At 48.4% G+C, this 26,106-nt stretch overlaps 1 protein-coding gene across 4 annotated transcripts in view; it reads left to right on the forward strand.

The window, feature by feature from the left end:
• The first annotated feature begins 9,745 nt into the window (after positions 1–9,745).
• Positions 9,746–26,106, forward strand: part of LOC101943327 (ephrin type-B receptor 5) — a 144,910-nt gene continuing 128,549 nt past the window's right edge. Inside the window, exon 1 of one of the 4 annotated variants that reach the window (XM_065584918.1) lies at positions 9,746–10,840. The gene's annotated coding sequence lies outside the window, so the exon portion shown is untranslated. The remainder of the gene's footprint in view (positions 10,841–26,106) is intronic. The other 3 variants (XM_042855020.2, XM_005281670.5, XM_065584904.1) reach the window with 3 other exon arrangements.

Consider the following 26,106-nt stretch of genomic DNA (forward strand, 5'->3'; position numbering starts at 1 on the left):
CTGACGTCCTGTATAACACAGGTCGGAGAACTTCCCTGAAATAACGAGGAGTCCTTGTGGCACCTTAGAGACTAACAAATTTATTTGAGCATAAGCTTTCATGGGCTAAAACCCACTTCATCAGATTCACAGAGTGAAAAAGACAGTAAGCAGTATATTCTAGCATATGAAAAGATGGGAATTGCCTTACCAAGTTGGGGGTCAGTGCTAATGAGCCAATTCAATTAAGGTGGAAGTGGCCTATTCTCAACAGTTGACAAGAAGGGGAGAATACCAAGGGAGGGAAAATTACTTTTGTAGTGCTAACGAGGACAATGCAATCAAGGTGGCCCATTTCCAATAGTTGACAAGAAGGTGTGAGTATCAGCAGAGGGAAAATTACTTTTTGTAGTGACCCGTCCACTCCCAGTTCTTATTCAGGCCTAATCTGATGGTGTCCAATTTGCAAATTAATTCCAGTTCTGCAGTTTCTCATTGGAGTCTGTTTTTGAATTTTTGTTGCTGAAGAATTGCCCCTTTTAAGTCTGTTATTGAGTGTCCAGGGAGATTGAAGTGTTCTCCAACTGGTTTTTGAATGTTACAATTCTTGATGTCTGATTTGTGTCCATTTTTTCTTTTGCATAGAGACTGTCTGGTTTGGCCAATGTATATGGCAGAGGGGCATTGCTGGCACATAATGGCATATATCACAATGGTAGATGTGCAGGTGAATGAGCCCTTGATGGTGTGGCTGATGTGGAATTAATCTGCAAACTGGTCACCATCAAATTAGGCCTGAATAAAGACTGGGAGTGGATGGGTCACTTTTATTAAGGATTTATTTATCCTTCATAAAGATCCCTTCATATTCATCACCACAGTGTCCCAGCTCTTGTCTGTAGTGAGGGACACCACATGTGATTCCCTTCAGATGTACCCACCTCAATTCCCCAAAAACATTGTGCTTGTTCCCTATAGAGCTTCCAAGGAGGAGCTGTGGTTTCCAGGCCTTTCTGAGAATTATTCACAGGTGGCAGAGGAAATCCACAGGTGCTGCGGGAAAGTGGCTTCTCCTCACCTCCAGGCAACTGCTGACTTGTTTGCTCAAATACTAGTGTGTGAAAGAAAATGAAGCCCTTTGAAATATGAAGCAGTGGCCCGGAATCACCCTTCAGGTGAGTGATTGCACCAGGGTAGCTGGCAATAGCTACATGAGTCTAAGGCCAGCCTTATCCTAGGAGCTGTTTGCTGGTATAACTACACCAGTATACCAGCAAAGGACTCCTTGTGTGGACACAGCTTAGATTGTTTTGCCAGCATAGTTTATTCCAGCCACCCAAGCAAAATAAGATATATCGGCAAAGATGCAGCTTTGATAAGACAGCTCTCGGTTGGATATCACTCCTCCTCATGCCCCTGACTGACACAGCTATGCTGGCAGAAGCCCATAGTATAGACCTGGCTTTAGTGGCTCTAGGTGTTCAGAGATCCAGCAGGACCTACAGGTGCCAGATATGTAATACTTAGTAGGCAACATAATTTCATGGAGAGAACACTCGGGAGGTGAGTGAGATTAGAATGGGGATCTGAGTATTTGTCAGGGATAGCAGGGCTGACCGACTGACAAATGGAGGGAGTTCTGGGCACTTGATGGGGTTTGGCAGGTGGGATTGGATCACCGTACTTAATTTGCCATGAGGAGTGTTTGGAGGCAGGGCATTTTAAAGGGAAGGTTTAGCAACTGATGGGGGGAGAGGGACTGATTGTTAGAGGGGACTCCATATTTCTTAGACACTAGGAGGGAAAGCTCATTTGGAGGGAGGACTGGACAGTTTGATAGCTAGGAGTGGGAGGCTGGGTTGGGGAAATCTTGGGGCTGTAGACGTGTTCATCAACAGGGAGGAGGTGGGGCAAAGGCGGCTTGCAGATGCAGGGCCACCCAGAGGATTCAGGGGGCCTGGGGCAAAGCAATTTTGGGGGCCCCTTCCATATAAAATAGCTGCAATACTATAGAATAGTATATTCTCATGGGGGCCCCTGCGGCGCCCGGGGCCTGGGGAAAATTGCCCCACTTGCCACCCACCCCCCTCGGGTGGCCCTGTGCAGATGGTTGTGCCACTGAGAGGGAATTTGGGGATCTTGAGGAATTTAGGAAGGTTAAGTAACAAGGAGGGGGTTTAGGCACTAGGGGATGGGACCACATGGATAAATGTATGTATCCTCAAGTTTCTAAGGATTTACTCTGTACAGGACACTCGTTCATCTCTCCACTTCTCAGGGCTGCAGGTTTCTTCTGTTCCTGAGCTGAGTTAGGGAGCCAGATCTGTAGGACTCACAGGAGTTATTCCCTCTTTTCCCTTTGCAGCTGCAGCATCCCTGTGGTGTCTCATGTTCCTGGGAGCTTTAAATTAATCCACTACGTCTGGGCATTCAGGTAAAGAGCCAGCAGCTGTTATTGAACACGCCCAGCTGGGCTGAAGGTCTGCACAGAATTGACTAAATACTTCCAAAAGTGCCCAGTCCCAGCATGGAACTAGGCCTGCTGTAAAACCCGGCATGGATTCTAAAGGCCGCAGCCTCTCTGCTTGGGTTTTCCTCAAATCCTGGTCCAGAACTTAAATGACAGGTATTCCTCCTGGGCATTACTTATGTGAGAAGTGGGGCTGGAATACTGTGATGCTGAGTGTATTATAAATGCCTTGATTATATAGATTGACCAATAGATAGATGGAATGATAGGACTGAATAAAATAGATAGACAGACTGATGGAAAGTGGATAGCTATATAAGATAGTGGACTTTAAGCTCCTATGGGCAGGGACCTGTCTAGCTAATCCTAGGGCTATCCCCACATATCTTTGGGCATGGTACACGTTATAAATAGCAATAATAAAGATAGACACATGCCTCTTTGCTGGGTGCTGATTTTTCCCTGTCTGGTTTGTGTTTGTTCCCTGCAAGGTGGAGACCCATGTGGCAAAAGACACAACAGGAACCCTGGCGCTCCGAGGAGAAGTTAATGAGGGCTGAGAGAGACCAAAGAGGTGAGCCAGACCACAGCAATGCTGAAGCAGGAACATCCCCCGCCCCACAGGGTTTGGCTGAAGCCCAGAAGAAGTCTCATTGCTGGTGGAAAATCTTGCAGCTCAGGATGCAGCTAGAAAAGCAAAGCACATAACTGGACAGTATTGAGTCCCACCCGCTACAGATGCTGACTGGCCAGTGTAGAATGCTGCAGGCAAACTGCACAGTGCCTCTCTGGGAAGCAGGACCATTTCATCCTCCAGCACCATCACTGGCTTTATATTCACCTTTTCATCCTCTCAGGGCTTGTCTACATTATGCAGCTTTTAGCGACAAGGCTGTGTTGACACAGCCTTGTCGCTAAAAGTCAGCGTGTGTAAACACTCTCTATCAGTATTTTCTCGGCACTTTTGCCAACAAAATACTTCCAGCTCCGCGAGCGGCAGTAGCTTTGTCAGCAGGAGAGCACTCCTGCCGACAAAGCCAAGTTCACACTGCCATTTGCGTCGGCAAAACTTTTGTCTTTCGCGGGGGAGCTTTTTTAAGTACCCGTGAAAGACAAAAGTTTTGTCGACAACGTTGCAGTGTAGACAAGCCCTCACTTCTTCTGGCTAGCTACAGCTTTCCCAAGATCTCATCTGTGATCTTCAATGGTTTCCATCTTCCCCAGGACTCCACTCGCTGTGCCAGGGGTCTCCCCTATGTATCAGAGAGAAAAAGAAGGCTTTGTCTACACTAGCACTTTTGTCGGCAAAACTTTTGTCAGTCAGGGTGTGGAAAAAAACACACACCCTGACCGAAATAAGTTTAACTGACAAAAGTGCCGGTGTGGACAGTGCTGTGTTAGTGAGAGACATTCTCCTTCCGATGTAGCTAGTGCCGCTCGTTGAGGATGGTTTAATTATGCCGGTGAGAGAGCTCTCTTCCTCTGACATAGAGCGGCTACACAGGAGACCGTACAGTGGCACAGATGCAGTGGTACAGCTGTGCCGCTATAAGGTCCGTAGTGTAGACATAGCCAAACTAATCCCATGAGTATAATCAATGGCAAAAATCACAGCCAAAATATCTGAAATGCACTAGAAATATGTGATAACCAGTGTTGCTAACTCACAGCTATTTAGCTGCTTTTGTGGGATTTTTCTCAGAACTGGGTCAAAAAAATGTGCTAATTTAGATTTCTGGAGCAATGTTCTGAAGGATGGTGAAGCACTGGAATGGGTTACTAGGGAAGTGGTGGAATCTCCATCCTTAGAGGTTTTTAAGGTCAGGCTTGACAAAGCCCTGGCTGGGATGATTTAGTTGGGGATTGGTCCTGCTTTGAGCAGGGGTTGAACTATATGACCTCCTGAGGTCCCTTCCAACTCTGATATTCTATGATTCTATAATTTTGAAGCAGAACTCCCCACTGAAATCAATTAGGAATTCTACTTTGAGACTGATGGCTAAATATGGCCCCCAGTGTGTAACAAATAGTTCCCTTCTGATTCTTTTCCGTACCTCCTACCCCATTCGTTGGCTTCCTACCTGACCCCCTCTTCTACCTCTACACTCACATTCTTTTTTTCAGACTTATTCTCTCTCTCTCTCTCTCTCTCTCTCTTGTTCTTTCGCTGTGTGTGTGTCTTTTTCTCTTTCTCTGTGTGTGTCTTGTTCTCTCTGCCTCCCTCTCCCACGGCACCTCCCCTTTCTCCTGTGAAGCTCCATTCCCCTTGTCTGACTCACCCCTCCCTTCCTGGCCTCCTTTGCTTCTCTCTCATGGGTGGTTTTGTCTCTCTGGTTTGTGTGGTCTGCCCTGCACATTCCAGCTCTTTTCTCTTCAGGACCCAACATGTTCCACACAGAGAGGGGATTTATGAGCTGGATTATGCTTTGCTATTCAGTCTTTTGTTTTCAGAACACACCTTTTTCTTTTGTGTCATATATTAGGATGTCTATGTGTCTCTGTACATATTTGTGTGTCTCTCTACTATGTGTGAGTCTGTGTGTCTATAGTATGACTGTGTGTCTATAGTATAGTATGTGTATATGTAAGTTGGTGTATCTGTTTCGTTGTGCATGTTACACACAAATACTTAGGGCCTGATCCTTCTATTAAATGTAAGAGCTTTGCCACTGACCTCACTGGAAGTAGGATTAGGCCCTTACACACTGGTCTGAGATTGAGTGCATTTGTGTATATGTTTCTGTCAGATGTGTTTGTTTCTGTGTCATGGCTGTGAATGGGTGCAACACTCCATGTGCATGTCAGGGCTGTGCCTTGAGATGTGACAGTCTGACTTGGGGGAGAGAGGAGATTTCAGAAGGTGGAAAATATTTTAAAAGTCCGCTTGAACTGCACACGCAGCAGAATCCTGCGGAGGGTGAGAATTTAAACACCTCCTTGAAAGAAATCCCAACTGAGGGAGTCTCCACCCCCACCCCACCAGCAAGAGAGATTTGAAACAGCAGGTCTGGAAGTTGCATATGCATGTATGTGTCTGTGACACAGGAACTTTGCCCAAACTTCTTCATTCAGAGCAGCAGCTCTTTCAGCCTTGGCTTTCACTGGAGCAGGAGGAGGACAGAGCTGGGGAGGGGGACTGTTCCATTAGCTCAGCGGGGAGAAAGTATTCCCATGCCCATCCAACAAAGCAGCTACTTCTTCTCTTCTCCACCCGCAATGGCGTGGTAGAGTCTCGCTGCTCCTCACTATAGGCCAGATGCTCCCCTTTGTAGTAAAAGGGGGCAGAAAAGGGAAAGACGTGAAAAAATTTACTACAGAACTGAGCTGAGTAAGGGCCTGGTGCTAAGAAAGGCTGAGTACCTAAAACTTTCACTGAAGTTAATAGCAGCTGCAAGAGCTCAGCAGGTGCTCAGCATCTCTCAGGATCAGGCCCCTAATTAATATGTATCCATCTAGTCATAAGGAGGGGGGAAAAGGTTTGTAGTAATCAGGGGCTGTGGCTAGAAACCCCCACTGGGGGGATTAAGAAACTGGCTATGCTTTTGGGTAGGGTTACCATACGTCCGGATTTTCCCGGACATGTCCGGCTTTTTGGGCTCCAAATCCCCGTCCGGGGGGAAAGCCCAAAAAGCCGGACATGTCCGGGAAAATCGGGCGGGGCCGGCACCGGCGGCTTGGGGACCGGGCCGGCGGTGCCAGGCCGGGCCGGGGGCTCGGGGGACGGGACGGCGGTGCCGGGGGCCGGGCTGGGGACTGGCGGTGCGGTGCCGGGGGCCTGGGGGCCGGGCCGGGGACCGCAGTGCTGGGCGGGCCGGAGGTGGTCGGCCGAGGGCCGGGCCCGGGGCCGGCACCCCAGGGCTGGGGCCAGCCTGGGCCGCGCCTCCTCCCCCCACACTCCCCCTTACCTGCTTCAGGCTTCCCGCGACTCAAATGTTCGCGGGAAGCAGGGGAGGGGGCAGAGACTTTGGGGAGGGGGCGGAGTTGAGGGCGGGGCCGGGGGCCCGTGGAGTGTCCTCCTTTGGGAGGCACAAAATATGGTAACCCTACTTTTGGGCAAGGTGTAAACAACTGTGCACTGCTAAACTTACAGCACAATCTGCAGGAAGGGCCACTGTGTGTGGAAAAGTGCAGCAAACTTTTCAGAGTACCTTGCAGTCAGACCTGTGGCCATGTCTACAGATGGCCCCTTTTTTAAATAGCCTCTGAATCATATATATTGTGGTGTGCTGGCTAAGTGTGTGTGTGTATGTTTGTATATTTATATCAGAGCCTTGTTCTGGAGAGAATCATAACTGCTTAACTGTGCATCATAGGCCTTACATTGCTAGCAGCAAAGGAAGATTCCCCTTCAATGGCTGGCACCTGGGCTTTAGGAGGAGGCACATCTAAGTTTTACCCCTTTCCACTAACCATAGGCCCAGTTTCTAATCTGCCGACAGGGCTCCCTCCGGCTCCACCCTGCCCCTGTCCCCACTCTACCCCTTCCCCCAGTGCCTCCCCCGCCCTGCTTCTTCTCACCCCCGCTCTGCCCAGCCTCTTCCATGCCCAGTTCCGCTCCCTCCCACAGTGCATTGTGCCGTCGCTCCTCCCCCTTTCTGCAGAACTGCGGCATAGCCATTCGGTCCCTAGTCTGTAGCAGTGCATGGGATTTTTCCATCCTAAGTGTCCTTGTTGAACCTCAACAGATTTCTTTTGGCCCAATCCTCTAATTTGTCTAGGTCCCTCTGTATGCTATCCCTACCCTCCAGGGTATCTACCACTCCTCCCAGTTTAGTGTCATCTGCAAACTTGCTGAGGGTGCAATCCACACCATCCTCCAGATCATTAATGAAGATATTGAACAAAATCAGCCCCAGGACCAACCCTTGGGGCACTCCGCTTGATACCAGCTGCCAACTAGACATCAAGTCATTGATCACTACCCGTTGAGCCCAATGATCTAGCCAGCTTTCTATCCACCTTATCATAGGCGCTGGTGGGTGCTCGCCCCCGGCTCGCTGGTGGGTGCAGGTGGTGGTGGGTGCTCGCCCCCGGCCCCGCCCCCTCCCAACCCCTTCCCCAAAGAACCCGCCCAAACTCTGCCTCCTCCCTGCACCTATTGGACCCCTTCCCCAAATCTCTGCCCCGGCCCTGCCTCTTCCCCGAGTGAATCAGCTGTTTCGCAGCGGGAAGCGCTGGGAGGGAGGGGGGAGAAGCGGAGCCATGGCGCGCTCAGGGGAGGAGGCGGAGCAGAGGTGAGCTGGGGCAGGAACTCCCGGTGGGTGCAGAGAACCCACCAATTTTTCCCCGTGGGTGCTCCAGCCCCAGGGCACCCACGGAGTTGCGCCTATGCACCTTATAGTACATTCATCCAGCCCATACTTCTTTAACTTGCTGGCAAGAATACTGTGGGAGACTGTATCAAAAGCTTTGCTAAAGTCAAGGAATAACACAACTACTACTTTCCCCTCATCCACAGAGACAGTTATCTCATCATAGAAGGCAATTAGGTTAGTCAGGCATGACTTGCCTTGGTGAATCCATGCTGACTGTTCCTGATCACTTTACTCTCCTCTAAGTGCTTCAAAATTGATTCCTTGAGGACCTGCTCCATTATTTTTCCAGGGACTGAGGTGAGGCTGACTGGCCTGTAGTTTCCCAGATCCTCCTTCTTCCCTTTTTTAAAGATGGGCACTACGTTAGCCTTTTCCCAGTCATCCGGGACCTTCCCCAATCGCCATGAGTTTTCAAAGATAATGGCGAATGGCTCTGCAATCACATCCGCCAACTCCTTTAGCACCCTCCCGATTCCAGCTCCTACAGACCTCTTATAGAAGTTCTGGCTGCACTTTTCCTGCACTACCTAATCCTCTCACTCCATCTGTGGCTTCACAAAGTCGCAGGATCTCCTCATCCACTTCTTCCTGGCACTGGCCATGATGGCCATCCATCATGTCAGGAGGAGGAAGTTGGATGGGGTTGAGGGAGTTGCTCTGCAACTGTGAGGCCTATTTCTGCTCCTTCCTTAAGTCACATCTCCAGGCAGAGTTTCTCTAGGTCGTGTCCTCTGGCTCCCTGGTTACCTTCGAGGAGCAGTGGGTGCTGTCTGGGGTTCTCTGCTTGGTGTCACCCCTCTGGGGATCCCTGCTTCAGGGGGAGGGTTAGCTCAGTGGTTTGAGCATTAGCTTGCTAAACCCAGGTTGTGAGTTCAATTCTTGAGGGGGCCATTTAGGGATTTGGGGCAAAAATCTGTTTGGGGATTGATCCTGCTTTGAGCAGAGGGTTGGACTAGATGACCTCCTGAGGTCCCTTCCAACCCTGGGATTCTATGCTTTTGAACCCATGGCCCTCACATCCATCCCTGTTTTTTTGTTTGTTGTCCCACAAATTTACTGTACTTGAGCAGGGGAAGGGATCTTTAGATGTGGCCTGGCTTGTGCCCACCCTTTCCCCCAGAAACTCAATAGGTGTGGGACCCATTTCTGTTCCCTGCAGTGTTCATGACTCCTTAGAAACTTTTGAGGAGCAGTGGGCGCTGGCCCATTTTGGCTACTTGACTTTTGCCCTATGAACTTCACTGTCCCTGTTTTTTCATTTGTTGTCCCCAGTACTCAGTTGTGGCCTGGGTTTGCTGGCCCCTTGCCTGCGCCGCCCCCAGCTAAGGGGGAGTGCCTTGCGCTATGTCTGCCATTTTCCTGCTATCCACAACAGGTACCACAAAGTTCGGCATGGAGCCCACGGGGTTGGAGATTTCTTATATCTCCTCCTCCCACCAAAGTGCAAATTCTGCTGGTAGCGGTGGGTCGCTGCTGTCACTTTTCTGAACAATCTGCTTTGCTTTGCCAGAGCAGCATGTGCAGCTCTTGGGTTCCGCCCTGCTCTTGATTCCACACCTCTGCGGACTAGTCCCTGTCAGGTGAGGGGTCAGTGTCCTGTGGGCGACCTCGCTTGCGTTGGGAGCTGGGCTCCCTCTGGGCAGTTCTGGGCAGGGCTGGGCCCAGAACTGGGGTGCAGGTTTTGCAGTGAGCTGCAGCACTTCTCGGCACCCAGCTCACGGGAGCACCCAGGCCTCGGTGACACACGAGAGAAATGCCCAAGGCAGAGCTGTGCGGCAGGGCGGCTGGACCCAGCCTGCAGCAGCTCTGATTCCCGCCCCCAGCCAGAGGGGAGCCCCAGCTCGGAGCGCTGAGTCCAGGGCATTGGAAGGACGAGGGGACCCCAGCCTGCCCGGGAGGAGCTGGGAGGAGCGTGAGTAGAAAGGAGACGGCCCCAGCGCTGAGCTCCGCCCCCGCCCCCGCCCCCGCCCCACCCGGTGGGCAGAGGGGAGCCCGAGCGCCGAGCTCCGCCCCACAGGGACAAGGGAGTGTGAGCGGGGGACTGGCCCCCGCGCGGAGCTCCGCCTCCGGCAGCTTGGGAGCTGCTGACGCTCTTGCCTCTGCCGGTGGAGTGGAGAGGGAAGGAGCCGCGGCGGCTGGGTTTGGGGATCTGGCGGGGGAAAGCAGCGGCTGCAGCAGTAGCGGGAGCTGCTGCTCCGGGGTGGGGGGTCCTGCAGCCATACAGAGCCCCCTGCGCACTGCACGGAACCTCGGGAGCTGAGCCGGGCCTCTGCAGGGGGAGAGGAGGAGCAGGGGGCTGAAGGGAGAGAGACCCCAGCAAGGGAGACAGGCAGCTCAAGGGAGAAAGATACTGGGAGAAATCCTAGCAAGGGAGAGCGAGAGATCCCACCCTGGGGAAGAGCCAAAACAAGGGAGAGAAAGAGCTCCCAAATCAAGGGAGAGCGAGAGATCGTAGTAAGTGGTAGAGCGAAAGAAATCCCAGCACGAGGGAAATTCCAAGAAGAGATCAGAAGAAGAAAGGGATCGGGAGAAAGGTCCCAGTAAGGGGGAGTGAGAGCCTAGCAAAAAAAGAGAGCCCCATAAGAGGAGTCTCCCAAGCAAGAGATCCTATGAAAAAATCAATCCCAGTAATAGAGAGTTTCTAGGCAGAAAGCGATCACCAAGCCTAAGAAGACAAAGCACTAGTCAATGTACAGTAAGTAACAGTCCTGCACTGGCCCCGAGGAGATGGACTAGATGAGACCTACATTCTTAGTGTTTTAACTTTTCTGATGCTATGAGATAGATTGGCATAATTCTAGCAGAAAAGGTCCCTGAGAAAGCTTCCTGAATGACCCTAGAAAGATCAAAGTAAAGAGGAATATTATTAGGATCCCTGCAGACTAGACTGCAGAGAAAGAGAGAGGGAGAAAGAGATATCACCGTATACCAGCAGGAGAAGGGAGAACACAGGAGAGAGAGATCACAGAGTAAAGACGTTGTGATCCCATCAGAAGAGATCTGAGAGGGAGCCATCATCCAGAACATCCTCAGTTCTCTGTTGTGAGATCCTAGGGGAGAGAGAGAAGCAAACCAGGTACTTTTTCTGAGTGACATTCCAACTCCTTTTTTATGGGAAAGGGGGTTTGTGCTGTTTAAAAACCTGTGTTAGTGGGGCTGGAAGGGGGTGTCCAGACTTCCCTCTTCTTTCAGATGCTATATGCAAGCAGAGTGGGGAGAGATGAGCTGTATGAAATCAGGTCATGGTTTTGCTGCTGCACAGCTGGGCTCATGGATATTACAAGCACAAGCAGATATTGCTCCCACATGCATGGCTCGGTTTGCTTGTTTCTGGCTATTTTTCTTCTCTCTGTAGCTCTTTCAAGAGCATCTGCTAAGTGATGCCTTTTCTTTTCCTGAAGCAGGGAGAAATATGTGGAGCAGATTTACCCTCGGTGTAACTGCCGAAGTTGATGGAATTACACTAGGAATGCCTTTGGCCCTTGTGTGTGTAGGTTGTTTAACGTGCCTGCAGCGGGGCATGCAGGGTATATGTGTGTTTGTGGGGGAAGGAGGGGCAGGGTAGGGGTTAAAATTAACCTACTTCCTGAGGATGGTGGAAATTCATATACCCAAACTGACAAAATCTGTGTGAATGTGTGGGTTGTGACAGCTAACCTCACATTTACTCTATGGTCCCAGTGAAATGATCTAACTTCATTCAAAGTCTCACCTCCTATACCTGTCTCCCTTGGTTGAGGAGGAGAGCTCTTGCCCTCTCCCCCAGCTACATGGACAGAAGATGAAAGATAGTGAGGGAAAGAGTGCCCCAAGAGGGGAATCCCTCAATAGCCCTATTACTCATTAATTATTCTGCTGGGGGTGGGGAGGGAGAGACCAAATGCAAATAGCAAACTGGATTACTAAAGCAGAAGGCAGTGGTGATGGGGGAGTTGCCTCCAGCCATGTCTCCTACTGCTGCTTAGCCTGGCATTGCCTCTTCTCCCCATACCCAAGCAGGCCTGACACCTCAGCTGGGAATAAAGAGGAAGCTCCCTCCCTCCTCACTGTAGTGGGGTTCTTATCAGAATCCTAGAAACTAGATCTGGAAAGCTCTGTTAGAACACAGCTAATCCATCTCCCTCTCCTCCCCCTCCCCCCACTGCCACTGCAGGATTGTACCCTCCTATCTGTTCTCCTGCCAAGGCTTCCCTTGGGGAGACTATTCCACAGTCTAATCAATCTTTGCTCTTACATGTTTCCTTAGCTCCAGCCTGAAAATATCACTGTGGCTTAAAATTCATCCCATAGTTTCAACCCCTTGTATTTCTGTAAACAATTCCTCTGGGTGTTGGTAGCCCTTAGATACCTGGAGGCAGTTATATCCCTGCCCCCGTTCCCCCACCACCCATACTCCTTTAGGTGGGTTAGATTTGTTAATCTCTCCTCATAAGTCAATCCCTCTCTCCAGCCCCGTAATAATTTTGCTCACTGTTCTCCGAATTCCTTCCAGTTTGTCGCCATCTTTCTGGCAATGGGGTGCCCAGGAATGTATGTGTGTGCGGTGCCTTAATACTGGGCAAAGTATCGTCGCCTCACTCTGAGCAGTGGAGCCTTATCAAGAGGGACTGTTGCCTCTTTGCTCTGAGTGCTGGAGCAATGTTGGCCTGGTCTGCACCTAAAATATAGGTTGAACTAGTTGTTCACTAGTGGAGTGAAAAATTCACACCACTGAGAGACGTAGTTAAGCCGACTTAAGCCCCAGTATAGACCTGCTAAGTTGATGGAAGGCTTTTTCCCTCAATCTTTCTACCACATCTCAAGAGGGTGGATTAACTACAGTGATGGAAAAACTCCTTCTATTGCTGTAGCAAGTGTCTACATTACGACACTACAGTGGCACAGCTGCAGCACCCTCCCCCCCAATGTGTGTCACTGTCCCACAAGCTGCTGTATATGCCCATAACAAAGATACCTGCTTCCTCAACCCATGAATGATCAACTTCCTTATGTCCATCATGTATGTTCGCCTCCCCCCAAGACACACACCTCTTCCCCTTCTCTGAGCAATGTGACTGACTCTTGCAGGTGCATCTCCTGCCCCTCTGCATGTCTTCTCCCCTGAGATACTCATCTTCACCATGCATGCTTCCATCTGGGAGATACTACACCCACCCTATGCACACTTCCCTCTTATAGGCTTCCTGAGACACCTGCTTTGTGATGGGATGCCCATGCACACTGCTGCTTTGTGGGACACCTGGCTTCAGGAATGCTCCCCTCCCTGTGTCTGCTCCTGTTGAGACATGAATCCCCTCTATATGCACGCTCCACCATTTTCCCGCTCCAATGCCTTGAGGGAGCAGGGGAATGCACCCATAACACCCCTCCCTGCCCATTTATTGTTTTAAAACAAAAACACTATTAATGACAGTTATGGTGGTGGAGTTAACTTTTGCTTCTCCTGACTGATTTTAAAGTTCCCCCAGCACGAATAGCTTGGCCATGTGCGTATTTTATGATGTATATTTAACACAAACAATAACATACACGTGCAGAAGAAAAAGAAATAAAATATATTACATATAATCAGTGTGGCAAAGTTAATGTTGCTTGAGGGAACCCTAACTTTTTCATTGCTTGTCTTTTTGTGATTTTTAGCTGCTGCCTTACAATGCAATTCTGTTTTGCAAAGCTTGTGTATAAATGGCATCATGGGGCTCCATGTTTATCATCCATCAACAATTCCAGAACAAATGGGCTCAGCTTACACTTAAACAGATTTTACAGAAAAACAAACAAAAAGAATGTGCAAAGTGGAATGCTCACCTAAAACAAAACCTAGGAGGGAGCTGATGAACTTAACCTCTGTACTTTGTTCTTATTTATGTCTTTTCCTTGCCACCCACCCCATCTTTCTCTTTTTCCCTTCTCTTCCTGCTTCAATGTCATATTACTATTGTATCTTACCATTATAAAAAAGAAAAACCTCTTGCTCTATTTTGTCAGAAAGCTTTGTATCATCTTACAGTAATCATGTATTTTAAAGATTTTTTTTTTAACTGCCAGTCCCACAAACTCAGCTCAGCTCTGAAAGTCAAGCTGGGCTTTTTCCAACTCTCATCTCATTACTACTAACAGAACTTTTGCACATTTACATCTATGTCACCCCAATGCCTTCATATTTGCTCTCATTGACACCTGTGCAATCTCATGACCTTCAATGACTGTGCACAGATGTAACTTTTTGGAGTTTAGTAAGCGCACCTGTGGATGAGGCATAAGAAAAAATGAAGTTCAGCTCCCTATCTCTGAGTTGTACTGATTCCGTAGGGTGAATAGAAGTAAAAGACAGGAAAATCTTATTTTAATCACTAAAATCGGCCTCTCTGGCTCTGAATATGCATAAGGAGCAAGTCTGCTGAGTCAGAGGCCATTTGCACAATATCACTTTTCAGAGTTGAGATGCACTATATGTTGTTTGTAATTAAGAAAAAAATAAAATGCATTAGTGGTGTCTTCCCAGTGGCACGCATACAGTGCTTACAACCAATATTCCTGTGACTTCACAAATTGTGTACTCTTTTAAATGTACTCTTACTACATCTGCTCTTAAAGAAGCATGCACTTAATGGAGGCACTGGTGCTGTGTTTGCAGGAAATGCACCTATGCCTCTACGAAGTCAGCTGGGAGCCACTTGGGGACCTGGGAAAAAGACCCCTCTCTTTCCCAGGTATACACCACCTGAGAGGTGCTTGAAGACAGAGGCGCTGACTTTCTAATGTGCCAGGGGGGTGTTCGACCCCCAGCTCTATCCCAGGCCCCACCCCCACTCCATCCCTTCCCCACTCCTGCCCAGCCTATTCCCCCCCAAGCCTCCACCCTGCCCCTTCCTGCCCCTGCTTCTTCCCGCCCCATTCCTCCCCCTCCCCCCAGCGCCTCCTGCACACTGCGGAACAGCTGATCCACAGCGGGCTGGCGGCACTGGGGGGGAAGGGGCTGATCAGTAGGAATGCCGGGAGGGGGAGGAGCTGATAGAGGGGCTGCTGGTGGGTGCTCAGCACTCAACATTTTTTCCCGTGGGAGCTCCAGTCCCGGAGCACCCACGGAATTGGCACCTATGCTTGGAGACCAGCTCCTGAAACAAATAGCACATTTGGGATCCAACCTCTTACAATCACAAGTTTCAAACTTCCAGGGCTCTAGGCTTCGGTGCATTCTGAGCTCAACGCTCAACTGCAAAGGAAATTGGGATTGGATGTGACTGTGAGCTAATGATTACTCATTCAGGCACACACAGCTCAGGGGGGAGAATAAGAGAGTTGGCCAGGGAGAAGGGGAAGATGCCTGATATTCTGGAAACAGTGCACTCTCTGAAAGCCATGTGCTTGTACATGAAACATTGACCTTTAAGTGCTGGGTTTATAATGGGCTGAAAATTCCCATTTGCCCAGACCTGTGTGTTCAAACAGATATAACCTGTGGAAACATGGACTAATTGCTAAGGAGGAGTACAAAAGAATAGCACAAGCATGTAGAGACAAAATCAGAAAGGCCAAGGTAAAATATGAGTTACACCTAGCAAAGGACATAAAAGGCAATAAGAAGAGGTTCTTTAAAGACATTAGGAGCAAAAGAAAGTGTATGTCTTCTTAGCAGGGAAGGAGAGCTAATAACTGATGACATCAAGAAGGCTGAAGTGTTTAATGCCTATTTTGCTTCAGTCTTCAATAAAAAAGTTAATAGTGACCAGATACTCAACAGAATTAATTTTAACAACAAGGAAGAAGCAATGCAAACCAAAATAGGGAAAGAACAGGTTAAAGAATATTTAGATAAGTTAGATCAGGATGGCCAACCTGAGCCTGGGAAGGAGCCAGAATTTACCAATGTACATTGCCAAAGAGCCACAGTAATTTGTCAGCAGCCCCCCATCAGCCCCTCCCACCCCCGCTCCCAGTGCCTCCCACCCCTGGCAGCCCCGCTGATCAGCGCCTCCCTCTCCCTCCCCCACCTCCCATTCAGCTGTTTCGTGGTGTGCAGGAGGCTGGGGGGGGGAGGGAGGAGCGAGGGCACGGCAGGCTCAGGGGAGGGGGCGGGAAGGGGTGGATTGGGGGCAGGGCCTGTGGCAGAGCCAGGGATTGAGCAGTGAGCACCCCCTGGTACATTGGAAAGTTGGTGCCTGTAACTCCAGCCCCGGAGTCGGTGCCTATACAAGGAGCCGCATATTAACTTCTGAAGAGCCGCATGTTGCTCCGGAGCCACAGGTTGGCCACCCCTGAGTTAGATGTATTCAAGTTGGCAGGCCTGATGAAATTCATCCTAGGGCACTGATGGAATTAGCCAAAGCAATCTCAATCATTAGCAATTATCTTTGAGAATTCATGGAGGAAGGGTGAGGTCCCAGAGAACTGGGGAAGGACAAACATAGTAACTATTTTTAAAAAAGGTGAACAAAGAGGACTTGGAGAATTATAGATCAGCCAGCCTAACTTGAATACCTGGCAAGAAATGGAAGAAATTATTAAACAATTAATTTGTAAACTCCTAGATGATAATAGGGTTATAAGAAATAGCCAGGGTAGCCTAATTTCCTTCTCTGACAGGGTTATTGGCCTAGTGCAGAGGTTCTCAAACTGTCGTCTGTGGACCACCAGTGGTCCGCAAACTCCATTCAAGTGGTCTGCAGATAGTTCCCTCTAAGGTGCATGTCTAGGCAGCCACACACGAGAGAATGAAGGGCCACGCACCTAATGAGTGGAGCCGTGCAGGCGTGGCTCCAATTAGGTGCCTGGACATTGGAGAAGACGCACATGTAAGGTGAGATGGTGGCCTTGGGGGGAATAGGAGGTAGGTGAGAGGAGGTAGGGGGAATTTGGGACATGCAGGGCTGCAGAGGCCAGAGAAAGAGGTGACTTTCCCCAGCTCCAGGGCTGCGGCTGCCAGGGAGAGACAACCCTCCTTCCCAGTCTCAGCTCTGTGACTACTGTGGTGGGGGAGAGACCCCCCTTCCTTCCCAGCACCAGCTCGGGGACTGCTGCGGTGTGGGAGAGAGGGCACATCCATCACATTAGAAAGGTTAAGACTACTGATATTGAAATATGAGTTGTGTGCTTTTATTTGTAGAACAAAAAAAATTAATTATTATAAAGGTTTTTTTATATAGTGCTTTTATCCAAAGCGCTTTACAATAGTTAGCTAACAGTATAAACAACATCTGGAAAAATCAGTAAGTGGTCTGCCGAGACCCTCAGAAATTTTCAAGTGGCCCACGAAAAAAAAAGTTTGAGAGCCACTGGCCTAGTTTATGGGGGGGAAGAAATAGATGTGAAATATCTTGATTTTAGTAAGGCTTTTGACACAGTCTCACATGACAGTCTCATAAGCAAACTAGGGAAATATGGCCTAGATGAAATTACTGTAAGGTAGGTGCACAACTGGTTGAAAGACTATACTCAAAAAGTAGTTATCACTCGTTCACTATCAAACTGGAAAGGTGCATCTAGTGGGGTCCCACAGGGATCAGTCCGAGGTTTGGTACTAGTCAATATTTTCATTAATGACTTTGGATAATGGAGTGGAGAGTATTCTTATAAAATTTGTGGATGACACCAAAATGAGGGGCGAGGGGGGGGTGTTTTCAGGCAATTTGGAGGACAGGATTAGAATTTAAATGACCTTGACAAATTGGAGAATTGATATGTAATCAACAGGATGAAATTCAGTAAAGATGAGTGCAAAGTGTTCTCTGTGATGAGAGAAAAACAAATGCACATCTACAAAATGGGGAATAACTGGCTCGGTGGTAGTACTGCTGAAAAGGAACTGGGGGTTATAGTTGATCATAAATTGAATATGAGTAAGGCTGTGAGTTTTTCACGGAGGTCACAGAAATCATGGATTCCATGACTTTCTATAACCTTTCTGTGTCTCTCCCCACCCCCCGCCTCCTCCAGCAGCAGCAGAGTTTGGATGTGGGAGGGGGCAGGGGACATCCCCCTTGCTTAGCTGCTAGGCGGAGACATGGCTAGGCAGATCTGCGTGCTGCCTCTGCCCAGAGTACTGGATTTGCAGCTCCCATTAGCCAGGAACCGTGGCCAGTGGGAGCTGCAGGGGCAATGCCTGCAGGCGGAGGCAGCGCACGCTGCAGAGTTGCTTGGCCATGCCTCCGCCTAGCAGCTTAGTGAGGGGGATGTCGCCTCTTCCGGGGAGCCCCCCAGGTAATGCTGACCCGAGCCTGCCTCACCCAGTCCTGTGCCCCAGCCGCCTGCTCCCTCCCATACACAAACTCTGCTGCTGCTGGGGAGGGAGGTGCGGAGCCAGGTAGGGAGCCTGCTGGCCCCGCCACCCCTCCATCCCACAGCACCAGCGGGGGTCCCGAGGCGTGTGCTGTCGCCTGTGCCACCCCAGCACCAGCAGGGTTCGTAGGCGCCTCCCCCCAGCACCCAGGCCGCTCTCCCTCAGCCCCCGCCCCCAAGTTTTAGTCACGGGTATATAGTAAAAGTCATGGACAGGTCACAGGCTGTGAATTTTTGTTTACTGCCTGTGACCTGTCCATGACTTTTACTAAAAATACCCGTGACTAAAACGTAGCCTTAAATATGAGTCACCAATGTGTTGTAGTTGTGAAGACTGCTATTATAATTCTGGGCTGTATTAACAAGAATGCTGTATGTATGACACAGGAGGTAACTGTCTCACTGTACTTGAGATTGGTGAGGCCTCAGCTAGAGTACTGTGACCATTTCTAGGTGCCACTCTTTAGGAAAGTTGTGGATAAATTGGAGAGAGTCCAGAGGAGAGCAACAAACATGGTAAAAGGTTTAGAAAACCTGATCTCTGAGGAAAGGTTAAAAAAACTGGGCATGTTTAGTCTTATGAAAAGAAGACTGAGGTGGGACCTGATAACAGTTGTCAAATATGTTAATGACTGTTAAAAAGACGAGAGTGATCAGTTCTACAAGTCCACTAAAAGCAGGACAAGAACTAATGGGCTTAATCTGCAGCAAGGGACATTTAGATTAGATATTAGGAAAAACTTTCTAACTATAAGGGAAGATAAGATCTGGAACAGGCTTCCAAGGGAGGTTGTGGAATCCCTGTCATTGGAGGTTTGTAAGACACAAACAGCTGACAGGGATGGTCTAAGTTTACTTGGTCCTGCCACAGCACAGGGGGCTGGACTTGATGACTTCTCGAGGTCACTTCCAGCCCAACATTTCTATGATTCTATGATTTTGCAGCTTGTCTTTTTTCCAGATTTGCCATGTAAATGTGTCCTTTGCTGTGTCTGCAGTTTCCAGTTTTAGCCATTTTCTGCACTGACTCCCTGAAAAGTAGTCAAAGTGGGTAAATTGCATAATTAAATCATGTGTACTAGAGATGGGAAAAATCTTTTAATCTTTCCTCCCAACCCCTTGACTTTGAAGATGAGTTGTGGGACACTGACCCTCCTCCCAGTTATTGTAAACTTTTTAAAGTCCCAACAGTGACCTGATCCTCTCTTCCAAAGTATAACCCTCCAGCATGCCAAGCATGATCTACCCAGCTGCCCACCCCAGGTGCACTATGCAGGACACAGAAGGTTGCCTAAGGCCATACATATCTGGCTGTCTGCAGGGTTCGACAAACCCAAGAGTGTCTAGAACTGGAAGCAAAGTTCCCCACAAGGTGGGCCTTTCTCACAATATTTCTTTTGGGATGGTGGAGGAAAGGCTTGCAGAAGGAGACCTGTTTTCATGAGATTCCTGGATATGTTCTGCAGACTCGAGGTTCAGGAGAGCCTCCAAACTTTCGAATGGGTGTCAGAACCAACCTCCAAATGGTTAGGTTCACTTGCTACTCATGCTAAGGCTGATCCTGGGAACTGTAGAGTAAGACCCCGTCTTACCTCTGTTTCAGGGAAAAACTGTTTGGAAGAAGGTTTCAGAGTGGTAGTCGTGGTAGTCTGTATTAGCAAAAACAACGAGGAGTCCTTGTGGCACCGTAGAGACTAAAAAATTTATTTGAGCATTGTACATTGGCCAAACCGGACAGTCTCAATGCAAAAGAATAAATGGACACAAATCTGACATCAAGAATCATAGCATTCAAAAATCAGTAGGAGAACACTTCAGTCTCCCTGGTCACTCAGTAACAGACCTAAAAGTGGCAATTCTTCAACAAAAGAACTTCAAAAACAGACTCCAACATGAAACATCAGAACTGGAATTAATTTGCAAACTGGACGCCATCAGATTAGGCCTGAATAAAGACTGGGAGTGGCTGGGTCATTACAAAACCTAAACCTAATTTCCCTAATACTAATTTCCCCCTACTGTTACTCACACCTTCTTGGCAACTATCTGAAATGGGCCACTCTCATTACCACTTCAAAAGTTATTTTTCCTCCCTTGGTATCCTGCTGTCAATTGAATTGTCTCATTAGACTGACCTCACACTTGGTAAGACAACTCACATCTTTTCATATATTTATACTTGCTCCTGTGTTTTCCACTCCATGCATCTGATGAAGTGGGTTCTAGCCCACGAAAGCTTATGCCCAAATCAATTTGTTAGGCTCTAAGGTGCCACAAGGACTCCTTGTTGTTTGGAAGAAATGATTCGTCTCTGGTGCAGTGGCACAGAGAAGGGAGGGTTTCTGGCTGTGACAAGGCAGGTCTGGGTTGGGACTCTTGCCTGGAGTTGAATCCCAATGGTCCCTCCACTCCTAGTTTGTGCTTCCTTTTCTGTAAGCTCTGCACTGTAGCACCTTAGGTGCTAGCAGTGACGGGGAATGTGAGTGTAAATGCATTAACATTTTAATCATCGTATCAACTAACCACTCTCAGAGCAGCTCTAGATTATACAATGGTTACAACACCAGCAGTTGATCTGTGCCATCACTCACACCATTGCTAGCACAGGGTGCACCAGTGGGAAAATGGGCAGATAAATTCTAGCACGGACAAGGCCTCAGTGATCTTCTTTCCCCAACTACTAGTTCCTAACTACTGCTTTAGATCAGAAATCAGCACAGGTGAGGCAGGTGTGTTGGGGGTCAGGATGAGGAAGATGCTGCATAAGCTGCATTGCAAATCAACAGGCTGGCAGGAGCATCCAGTGGGACGAGAGTTTGTGGCTCTCTCTCCTGCCTTGATGCAGGTGGTTTCAGTGGTCCGTGTGTGTGTGTGTTGGCTTGATTTGCGTCTGGGTGTGGGAGAGTAAGGCAGATGCTGAAGATGCATATGCAGTGAAGTACTAAAGATGGATGGCGCCTGTGGGTGAGGTGCTCACTGGATGCTCAGGGCTAAGAGCTGCCCTTCCGGACAGACTCTCAGTATGGAAGGGCCCATTCTCTGCTGTGACAAGACTGAGGGATGGCTCAGGTTTAGTGACTCGGTTTCAAGCCTTCCTAATTTTTATTTTAAAAATCAGCTTGGCAAAGTGCTCATTCCTTAGTGAGAATAACCTCTATGCTGGGTCTGGAGCTTTACACCAAAGCAAGTGGCCTCAGTTTTGGGAAAAAAATATCTGTTTGGGGCAAGGGTAGTATGTTGCCCCACTTTCCAGGCTCAAGCTGGCTAGGGCCAAACTTTCAAAGGTGGTAACTGGTTTGGGGTTATCTCTGTTTGTGAGTGTCCCCCATTGAGACACTGAGGGCCTGGCTTTGAGAGGTGCTTAGCACCCACAAGTCCACTTGAAGTCAATGAGCGCTGCAGGTATTCAGACCTCAGAAAACCAGGCCTCTGTGTATCTTCAACACCCAAAATTGGTGGCTACTCTTTTGGATGTTTTATCCTAACTGGATTTTGTTAATTTGTCCTCTTTTAATAAATAATCATAATAATAAAGTGTTGGAGAGAGTGAAAACAGGCAAACCAACTTTTGGAAAGAGGCCAAGAATGGAAAATTTCATCCCTAAAAGAAAATTATCGAAAATGGGCTTCTTGTCCTTTAATAAAGTGTTCACCATTGGGCAACCCTAACCTATGTAATTAACTGTTGAAAGAGTTAAAAAAATGGAGAGCTGCTCTTGTCCCTGGCCTGCTTTGCCAACTGAGGATATAAACTAGTCCTTAAAATCATTGTGCCTAACAGTGATGCAGCAGCTTTTGGGAGGGAGGTGGTGGGGGAGACTTAGGAATATCAGATGATTTCTGTTACCCTTTTAAAACTTTTTCCTTGGATGCCCAGCTCCTGGGATTGGGGTAAGTTTGTCTCTTCTACGGTCTTCCTTCCCTCCCTGCTTCTGAGCCACCCTGATGGGATCAGATCAGTCTCTGTAGGCACTAGCAAGACTGCACCTAGAATATTTGTGCTTAATTGTGTGCGCCTCAGTGCCTGAAAGACGTTGATGAATTGGGAGTTCAGAGAAGGGTAACAGAAGTGATTAAGGGGCTCTAGGGAATTCATAAGGCGCTATTAAAAGAACTACAGGTACTGTCGAAATGATGAGTAAAGAGGAGCTGCTATGGAGTTGAAGGTTGTAAATGCTGGAGAGGGAGAGGAATTGTTTAGAGGACCCAAGGGAGTGTAGCCAAAATAAAAAGAAACAGAATGAAATTGTGAAAGGTGGAGGATTTCAGGTGGGATATCGAGCATTTTTCGTACCCATGAGAGCCTGTGAGAATGTGGAATGGCCTCCCAAGGGAAGGGCTGGAAGCCCCCTTGCTTGGGCCATTTGAAAGTAGGACTAGATAAACCCCTGAAAAATGTACAGGGAACAATCCTGCATTTGGCTGGGAAGGGAAAATAAAAAAGATGTCAATGAACTAAAGAGGTCTTTTCCCTCCTTCCAGTTCCTTTAGTTCTAATAAGAATCTCAGCAGCATCTGGAGTGAGGGGCTCCCATCCTTGTAGAAAACCCATCCTGACAGGTTCAGGATCAACTGAGTAATAGCAGAGACTAGTATGTAGCGGGGAGGTGGTGGGTAAACTCTGTGCCCTGCTTTCATTTTAGGTGTAATCTCTTGTTGCCAAATGTGGCTGTGACGAGATGAACGGGTCCCCAACATCCACTGTGAAATATAGATGAGCCTATGAGACGTGCAGGAGGAAGAATGGGCTTTGAGATTTATACATTATTACTTTCATCTCCGGTATTACAAATAACCCAAACACACACCAGAAAGCGATGTTACAATCCTGAAATTTTTATTGGACACACATACATGCCACCCTCTGAGGCTAGCTCTCCTCTCCCTAAATATTAATGGTACATAACATTGTCCTGATGTTGGACGAGCTAGAAGCGCAGGACAGGGAGGAGGAGGAGGAAAGGATCAAAACCTGTCAGTGCCCTACTTGACTCCATAAGCTGTTGTGTGGAATATGTCCACTGAATCCCTGCTCAGTGCTTCTCAAGGAAGTAGACAGCTTCCACAAGGTCTCTGCCAATGTTCCACTGGCAAATCTAGGTCCTCCTCAGACCCAATCACTCCTTCCCTATTCCATCCACCCCCCTCTCTGCCTCCTTACTCCAGACCCCACTCCAACCTTCCCCTGATGCTGCCCTTCAAGCCTCATCTCACCCTCCAGCAAACACCTCCTAGAAAAGAGTCTGAAGTAATTGAAGCAAAGAGTATGCACAGAGTATTAATTATGGTGCCTTTTGAAAGTGTCCCTCATTGCTCTGCTGTGGCTGACCAGCCATTAAGAGAAGCTCTGTGGATGCTGTTCTGGAGCCCCCCATCATTAACTGTGTGGTCCAGAATGAATCCTTCATCTGGAGGAGATAGTCCTTTAAATGAACAGCTGGGTATGTCTCATGGTATTGGGATGAAAGCAAATTAATGTTACTGATTTGAATATTCTTCTGGAGCGGAGCAGGGGCCCAAGAAACTCCTGGTACTTGTTGCTCAGTTTAACCATTTGAACACCAAGGAAGAGAATATTGGTCCTGAGGTCCTCTTCCCACCCTCTCCCACCCCTGCAGCCCCATACCGATGTCCTGTGTCCCTTGGTGATCCTCTTTTTCTCTCCTTTCCTAAGCTCAAGGCTCCTCTCACAAACCCTGGTCACTGAAAGCATCCTCACCAAATCCTCTCCTGCTGCTGATTCTCCCCATCCAGTGATGTCTTGGCTCTCTTTCCAGTCCTGATCCTTCCCTGATGTGACACAACCAACTCCCTGACCTGCAGTTGTTATGATAATACCTCAGTCTAATGCACTCCTTGATCTTTGCCAGGTCCCTACCTGACATCTGGCTAAGCCCTTCCTAGTTTCCCTCCCCTGCATGCTCTGCCTCCTTAGGTTCTATCTCCAATGTAATTCCTACCAGGTGTTTTGGTTGGTTGCTTTTTGGGAGGGTTGGGGAAAGAGACTACTTACAGCAGTCCCCAGTATGGTTAAAATGGGGCTCACTCTTACTGCACAGATTAGGTTGAACCATATTTTAAACAAATTCCTGACTCATGTTACAGCCATGCAGAGTTGATTTTAAGTGTAAAGAGGATCTTTAGAAGTAGCCAGTTTCCAGCAGTTTGTGCTTGTTATTTTCTTCTGTAGATCCAAACACACCACATAAAGCTGGATGAGCAGTGTTATAAGCTACATTTTACAGAAATGGAGGCAGGTAGAATTAATGATAGAGGTGGAGGCAGAACCCAGGTTGCCTAGCTTACAAGCCAAGTTGCTATGCATGATGCCACAGTGGCTCTTGAAGAGTAAGCTTCCATTAAGGTACTTCGCGGAGCATATCCACAGGTACCAAAATTAGTTCTGCAGTGCAGGGGAGCAGCCACTCCTTCAGATGCTGCACAATAACAGGGAGATTTTGGCCAAGGACACTGGGCAAAGCCTCATGTAAGCGTGTACAGTGGTCCAGCTGTTCCAGCAACAGAAGAAAAGGCCCAGTGTGGTGTTTTCCCAGGCTTTCTTCTTGCACCTCAGCAGGCAGAGAGTATAACAAATGAAGCAAAGAAAAGTCTCTGCTTGGGCCACAGCCTACTCCTCCAGTGGGGGAAGCTGATTCTCCAAGGACTCCTCTTCCCTCTGACCACCAGAGAGTTGCTTTTTTGGAGTTTTCCTGGAATTATGGCTTGGCCCTACAGTCCCCAGCCCTGCAATTTTACTCTGCCCAATGGGAGAGCTGCATGGGTAATCAGGTTACGCACTGTGCTGTACCCCCACTCGACGGCAATGGGATCTTTAGTGTTTACAGACAGTCCAGGAAATGTTGCCAACCTGCAGCTCCTTAGGGCCCCACCAGTGCTAGGGAGAGATTTACTGATCATGCTCTAGCATCTGAGTGAGTGGGAGTGTGAGGAGCTAGCGAACAGGAGCAGCAAACAGGGAAGTTTTGCGAGGGAATTTAGAGAGGGGTTGTGAGAGCCTGATACACCTAACATTCTCTAAACTTAGGCCAATAGACACCCCTCCTCCCAACCCCCCCCATACCAAAAAACCCCCTCCCCCTCCAAAAAAACCAACCCCTCCAAAGGCTGCAGGAGTTTAAATAATGCAGGCAGAAGTCCAGTAGCAGAGTGGGGTCTATCCAGTGTTATTGCACTGAATACAGCATGTATGATTATCTACCCTGTGGGCAGGGGGTGTATGTGTAGATTCAGTGCAAGGAGCTCATGTCCCTCAGAGACCGTGTATGGGCTTTAGAGAACAGAGTGGCTGAACTAGAGGAGCTAAGGGAGATGGAGAGGTACATAGATGAGACTTTTGGGGGCACAGTAGAGTGGTCCCATCCCCAGTCTGAGAGCCTCTGTGCTGTTCAGGAGGATGAAAGTCTCAGGGAAGGAGAACATCAAACTGCAGCGAAGGGAAACGGTCCTGTAGTTGAGACCCAGGGTAGTCAGTAGGTGGACTGTGGGCCAAATCTAGATCGCCAGATGCTTTTGAATCGACCCTGAAATTGTTTTATGTACTTATTATTGTTGTTGTTGTTATTTTTTTAATTATTATTTTCTCTGGAGTCTGGAACTTGACCATACCTTGACCAAGAAAATTAGATCTTGATAAAAAATAATTGACTACCTCTGGTTGATACCCTCCTTCCAGATGATGTCCTGGTATTCTCTTGTACTGAGAATACCTCTCCATGGGATGGAATGTCAATTATTAGGAAGAGACAGGTAAATAGTAATGGGGGATTAGATCATTAGAAGTACAGATAGTTGGGTTTGTGGTGACCCAGAGAACGATCTGGTGAATTGCCTGCCAGGTGCAAAGGTTGCAAATCTCTTGAGTCATCAAGATAGATTTATGGGGAGTGCTGGGGAGGAGCTGGTGGTCATGGTAAATGGGTACATGTAGGTCCCAGCAACTTAGGGAAAGGTACAAGAGTGAGGTTCTAGAGGTCAGATTTAGGTTGGTAGGTAAGAGATTAAAGCCCAGGACCGGCATGGTAGCATTCTCTGAAATCCTTCCAG

Source organism: Chrysemys picta, chromosome 1 (genome assembly GCF_011386835.1).
Source record: "Chrysemys picta bellii isolate R12L10 chromosome 1, ASM1138683v2, whole genome shotgun sequence".
Taxonomy (NCBI): Eukaryota; Metazoa; Chordata; order Testudines; family Emydidae; genus Chrysemys; species Chrysemys picta.